At 44.6% G+C, this 6,000-nt stretch overlaps 1 protein-coding gene and 1 pseudogene across 6 annotated transcripts in view; one reads left to right on the top strand and one right to left on the bottom strand.

Moving 5' to 3' along the window:
- Positions 1-359: 359 nt before the first annotated feature.
- LOC139385446 (uncharacterized) lies at positions 360-1,391 on the bottom strand (annotated as a pseudogene).
- Positions 1,392-2,062: 671 nt separating this feature from the next.
- Positions 2,063-6,000, top strand: part of LOC139385951 (serine/threonine-protein kinase PAK 1-like) — a 38,089-nt gene continuing 34,151 nt past the window's right edge. For 3 of the 6 annotated variants that reach the window (XM_071131262.1, XM_071131263.1, XM_071131266.1), the window contains exon 1: positions 2,096-2,234. The gene's annotated coding sequence lies outside the window, so the exon portion shown is untranslated. Of the gene's footprint in view, positions 2,235-6,000 lie in introns of all 6 variants that reach the window. The other 3 variants (XM_071131264.1, XM_071131265.1, XM_071131261.1) reach the window with 2 other exon arrangements.

The following is a 6,000-nucleotide window of genomic DNA, read 5'->3' as shown; positions in this document are numbered from 1 at the left end:
ATCTATTGCAGAACTGTACATACATTTCTATCTCAAAGCGTTATAAAGATGCTATTAACACTAACTACAGAAATCAACGTTTTACATCAATGCTACAGAAATACAGAGGATGCTGCTGAGGGGAGGATGGCTCATAAAAATGTCTGGAATAGAGAATGAAATGGTATCAAATACGTTCCAGCTCAATTTTTAAGTGCCACCACTGCACAAATCATATTAGGTTAAAAAACAATGTACAGTCTTTTTTGTTTGAATGTGCTTAGTTTTAAAGAGGTCACTATGCATCAGGGTCTTCGGTTCGTAGGGATGGATGGTGAGTCCAGGGCAATAGATACCAAACAAACCGAAACGTGGATGCCTCATATCATGCCTACAGGAGAGAGAGAAAGAGGATGGGAAGAGGAGAGCTAGATGAGGCAGAACAGGGGAAGAGGAGAAAGAATTGGAGGAGGGACAAGGAAAGAGAATAGGTAGAAAAGGAGGGAAAAAGAGGGAGTAATGTCAGGTAAATAGTTTTTTAAAAAGGGGACCCCATAGTTCACCTCTGTGTGTGTGTGTGGCGTGTGCCCGGTACCTCTGGTCCATAGTGTGTGTGTGTGAAGGAGGTCTGCATGGCAAAGGCGCCACGGCTGCAGCAGTGACCAGAGGGCCGGGGAGTATATATGCATATATATACACATATACATATACAAAAGAAAGAAATACTATCCATCATACAGAATAAACTAAAATAGGTATCCATTACATAGACTCCATGATATAATAGATAATCTATCCATTATATAGAGACAACAATAGAATAGAATAGAACCAGGCAGTGAGGCTTCCCGGTAGGTGTAGCATGCTACAGGGGTTCCCCAGGGCTCCATGGAAGGTGAGGCCATGGACCACAGATGCCAGGTATGTGAGGCTGCAGCTGGCCCACCTCTCCCAGCAGATGCAGCTCTAGGTTGCAGATACATAGCTGCAGTGTAGAGACCAGCACCATGGTGTAAACAGCAGACTGACATAGCCCTCTGGGAGCTAGTAGCTTGGTTAAGATTCTCCTGCTCAGTTCACACAGCAGCACGACGACGTCTGCCTCAGTCTCGGTTTCTCCCTCTCTGTCTCTTCCTCTCTCTCTGTATGTGTCTTCTTGCTAACTCCTCTGGGTCTGTTTTCTTATGGCTGCAGCAGGCTACCATGTGTGTGTGTGTGCATGTGTGTGTGTGTATATGTTTGTGCGTGCGTGTGTGTGTGCATGTGTGTGTATATGTTTGTGCGTGCGTGTGTGTGGGATCAGAGATAGTAGCTGATGATGAGCTTGAGCTCACATGGTGTGGAAGTGGCTGCCTCTCCTCTCTCTCTTACTCTCCTCTATGTCTCTCCATACACTGCGCTGCTACCCCCATGCCTATTGCTGCTATAACGTGGCCAAGCTGTGAGGTGTGATCCCCCCACCCACCACCAGAGAGCACAGTACTTATAAAGATTAAATTATGTCATACCATATACTGCATGGTTTTGTGGGCAAGTCCCAAATGTCACGCTAATCCCTAGGTCCCTATATAGTGCACTTATTTTGTCCAGAGTGATATGGGCCTTGGTTAAAACTAGCACACTACAAAGAGAATAGAGTGGCATTTGAGACAGGCCTATGTCTATGCCCATCACCCTCACCCAATTACACACACTTTTCTCTCCTCCTTTCCTTATATCCTCTCCTTCAGCGGATTCAGTGATTAGTCTGATTATGATAAATGATAATGATACATCTCAATAAGGCTAATGTAAAATCCAGCCCAGTGATTGACCTCTGCACCTGTCAAGTCTGTATCCTACAGATGAATAAAGTGGGCACAAGGAGAGAAAGACACAAGGAGAGGACACAAGAGTCGGAAGCGATATAAAATATAATTGAGATGCAGCCCCGAAATGTAATCGGGGAAACTCATGGCGAAACCCACCTCACCTCCCAGTGAAACAGACGGCCAAACAGACCAATAAGCATACGACTGAGCTTCAGCCTGACCACTGGCGCACTAGAAACGAGTGTAGTGGGCGGGCGTTGCTATGTAGCAGGGTGGTGTGTGTCTAACAATAGCCAGGGATTGGCAGAGCCTGGGCAGAGCGATAGAAGAAGGGTTTGTCAAATTGGGCAGAATAGAACAATCTGAAGCTACTTGGGCGAATGCATGTGTGTGATTGCAGGCAAAGAGAACGGATCAGGAATTTTTCAAAAGACACGGCGATAGGTGAGTTTCTCCTATTCATTTATCCACAGATAGAACCGGGCATGACATTATTTTCAGTTTACCTTCCTTTACTGGTACATTACAGGACTGTTACCGCCGAACAGACAGGAGGAGCGTGCTCACGGCGCTACAGTGTAACGGCAAGGGACCATACATACATACATACAGTAGTGGTTGGACGTTGGGGCCGCAACGCCGATTTATCGGTTCACTGATTTTGTCCCTGGGAGAAGGGAACAGGGTGTTATGACGGTACTTTATGCAGCCCGCGGTGTGTTGTGTGTCCAGACATTATTAGAGAGAGAGAGTGTGTGTGTGTGTGTGTGTGTGTGTGTGTGTGTGTGTGTCTGTCGCTTCAGGGTCAACTGGTATGAATGAAAAATGTGGGAATATACAGTTATCATTCGAATGAAATAAACTTGCCTGAATGAATGAAAATTGGCACAAAATGTCATGGATAAAATGCAATGATCTCATGTACAATCTAGGCTAGATATTACAAAGTAAACACCTTTTAATACAGACATTTTCATTTATTTAATGTCTTTAGGGGAAAGATGTGAAATTAATCATTAATCGACATAGAGGGGGGTCCTTGTGATCCTTTGGTTGTCCCTATCCCATTGAAGTTGACATTTTAAAATAGGGCAAGGTAGGGGTTAAGATTAGGGACATCCCAAGGATAGCACTAACTGGGGGGAGAGAGAGACACATATTTTGTATTTTATTTAACTACAAGCAAGTCAGTTAATAACGAATTCTTACTTAAAGTGACAGCCTAGGAACAGTAGGTTAACTGCCTTGTTCAGGGGCAGAACAACAGCTCGTGGATTCGATCCAGCAACCATTTGGTTACTGGCCCAACGCTCTAACCACTAGGCTACCTGCCGCCACAAAATATACATACATACATACATACATACATACATACATATATTAGATAGGGTAGAAAAGGGAGAGACCGACAGACAGAAAGAAAGAAAGAGGAAAAAGACTGGAAGAAACAGAGAGAGGGGGTAGGCTAGATAAGTGAGGCTGTAGCTGTCTGATTAGTGACACAGTGCTCCACAGCCTTCACTCTGTCTGACTTGGCGCTTTGAATAAATGACACATCGGGAATAACAGGCTAACCAAGAAGAGTAGGCTAATTTGAGTTGGGAAACAACCCAGTTTGTGTCCCAAATAACACCCCTTTCCCTATATAGTTAAATAAAGGTTAAATAAAACAATATATGTATATGGGGGGCTCTGGTCAAACGTAGTGCACTATATAGGGAATAGTGTTATGCTTGGGATGTAGCCCCATCTTAGTGTCTTCTCATCAGCAGTCTATATCACCACTGGCCTTGTCTCAGTTCTGTTAAGTTAATGAGCCTGAGCCAACACTGACCTTCGTGCCCAATAAAAGTTTAATGGGATCAATATGTAGAGGAATAAGGGAGAGGTGTCCAGCCAGCCAATCACATGTCTGTCTACATGGGTGGAAAGGGGGATAGGCACATGTTATGTACAAGTGTAAAAACAGTGTAATAATATTATGATTAGCCTATTCATTGTGATATGAAGAGACAATGTGGGGGTGTGAAGGGTGTAAGAACAAGTGTGTATGTATGTGTACCCTGCAGACTGTTTAGGGTTGGACACTTTAGCCAGTCCAAGGTTTAATTTGCTCTGTAAGGAGTGTGTGTGTTTACTCTCTCTATTTACACTCTCTGACACACACACACACACACACACAGAGGGAGGGAGTATTTCTGTAATTTCTTCTACACTGTGCTGTGTCCTTACCGCCCTCTCTTCTCCTCCTCCCTTTTTCCTTCTAGTATAGTACTGTAGAGAACAGAATACTGGCATCAGAGATAACCTGCCCACTGAAGCAACAATAATACTATCAACTATAAATATCTCTCTCTCTCTCTCTGAGTCCCTGTCTATCTCTCTACCCCTCTCTATTTCTCTCCAGTCCAGTTTCCACTCTTGTCTCTTTTCCTCTCTTATCAAATCAAATGTTATTAGTCATATGCGCCGAATACAACAGGTATCCTTTTTTCTCCCTTTACTCTTTCTACACCCCCCCCCCCCCCCACACACACACACACACAAACACAGTGACAGGTAGTGCTGCATTGGCACTAATCACTGATTTAAATCACCTTTAAATCTACATCCTGCTGCTGACCTTATGGACCTGTAGTTAAGTCCTCTCGCTCTTTCTCTCCTTTCTTTCTCTCTCTCCCCATCTCTCTCCCTCACATTAGTGTGTGAATGCGTGAACAGCTGCAGTAGGAATCTCACCGCCTCTCTTTATTCGTTTAGCTGTTTTCTCTACCTCTGATGACCTCCATTGATGACCATTATCCTCTCAAATACACACACACACATGCACGCAAACCCTGCTGGTTCGGCATCTGGGCGGCTGGCGGTGTAGAGTCTGAGGAGTAGGATAGTTTGGGTGTTAAATAGATAGGTTGTATTCCCCTGCTTAGATGTTGCTGATGCATGCCAGATCTTACAAGGCATGGATAAGTATTTTACTTATCACCTAACCACATCATATGTTATAGCAATCTGGTGCCCAGTATTACGATGGTGCCGGATGGGAGGGCTGCCGTCTTATCGGCTCTTAACCAACCATGCTATTTTGTTTGTTTTTTCGCATTGTTCGTAAATTGTTTTGTAAATAATGTTGCTGCTACTGTCTCTTATGACCGAAAAGAGCTTCTGGACATCAGAACTGCGATTGCTCGCCTCAAACTGGACAAAGAGTTCTTCAATGAGTCGGATGGGACAAGGCCCAGATCCCTGTGATGCCGCTGGAGAAGGAAACTGAGAGTTAGAGGAAAAAGATCAGGGTGTCTTGTGAGGATCAGGTGACGAGTGGCTAATCTTCCCTTGCCTTCCATCCCGCTAGCTAATGTTCAATCGCTGGAAAATAAATGGGATGAGCTGAAATCCCATTCCTCCTACCAACAGGACATAAAAATATGTAATATCTTATGTTTCACCGAGTTGTGGCTGAACGACGACATTAATAACATATAGCTAGCAGGTTATACACTCCATCGGCAGGACAGAACAGCAGCCTCTGGTAAGACACGTGGCGGGAGCATCAGCAAAAAAAAACGTCCCTTTTTCAGGACTCTGTCTTTCAAAGATAATTTGTAAAAATCCAAATAACCTCAGATCTTCATTGTAAAGGGTTTTTAACACTGTTTCCCATGCTTGTTCAATGAACCATAAACAATTAATGAACATCCACCTGTGGAACGGTCGTTAAGACACGAACAGCTTAACAGCAATTAAGGTCACAGTTATGAAAACTTAGGACACTAAAGAGGCCTTTCTACTGACTCTGAAAAACACCAAAAGAAAGATGCCCAGGGTCCCTGCTCATCTGTGTGAATGTGCCTTAGGCATGCTGCAAGGAGGCATGAGGACTGCAGATGTGGCCAGGGCAATGAATTGCAATGTCCGTACTATGAGAAGCCTATGACAGCGCTACAGGGAGACAGGACGGACAGCTGATCATCCTCGCAGTGACAGACCACGTGTAACAACACCTGCACAGGATCGGTACATCTGAACATCACACCTGCGGGACAGGTACAGGATGGCAACAACAACTGCCCGAGTTACACCAGGAACGCACAATCCCTCCATCTTTGCTCAGACTGTCCGCAATAGGCTGAGAGTTGCTGGACTGAGGGCTTGTAGGCCTGTTGTATAGCAGGTCCTCACCAGACATCACCGGCAACAACGTTGCCTA

The sequence above is a fragment of the Oncorhynchus clarkii genome, chromosome 27, assembly GCF_045791955.1.
Source record: "Oncorhynchus clarkii lewisi isolate Uvic-CL-2024 chromosome 27, UVic_Ocla_1.0, whole genome shotgun sequence".
NCBI lineage: Eukaryota > Metazoa > Chordata > Actinopteri > Salmoniformes > Salmonidae > Oncorhynchus > Oncorhynchus clarkii.
The sequence above is the reverse complement of the archived record's forward strand: the minus strand, read 5'-3'. Positions and strand labels throughout refer to the sequence as shown.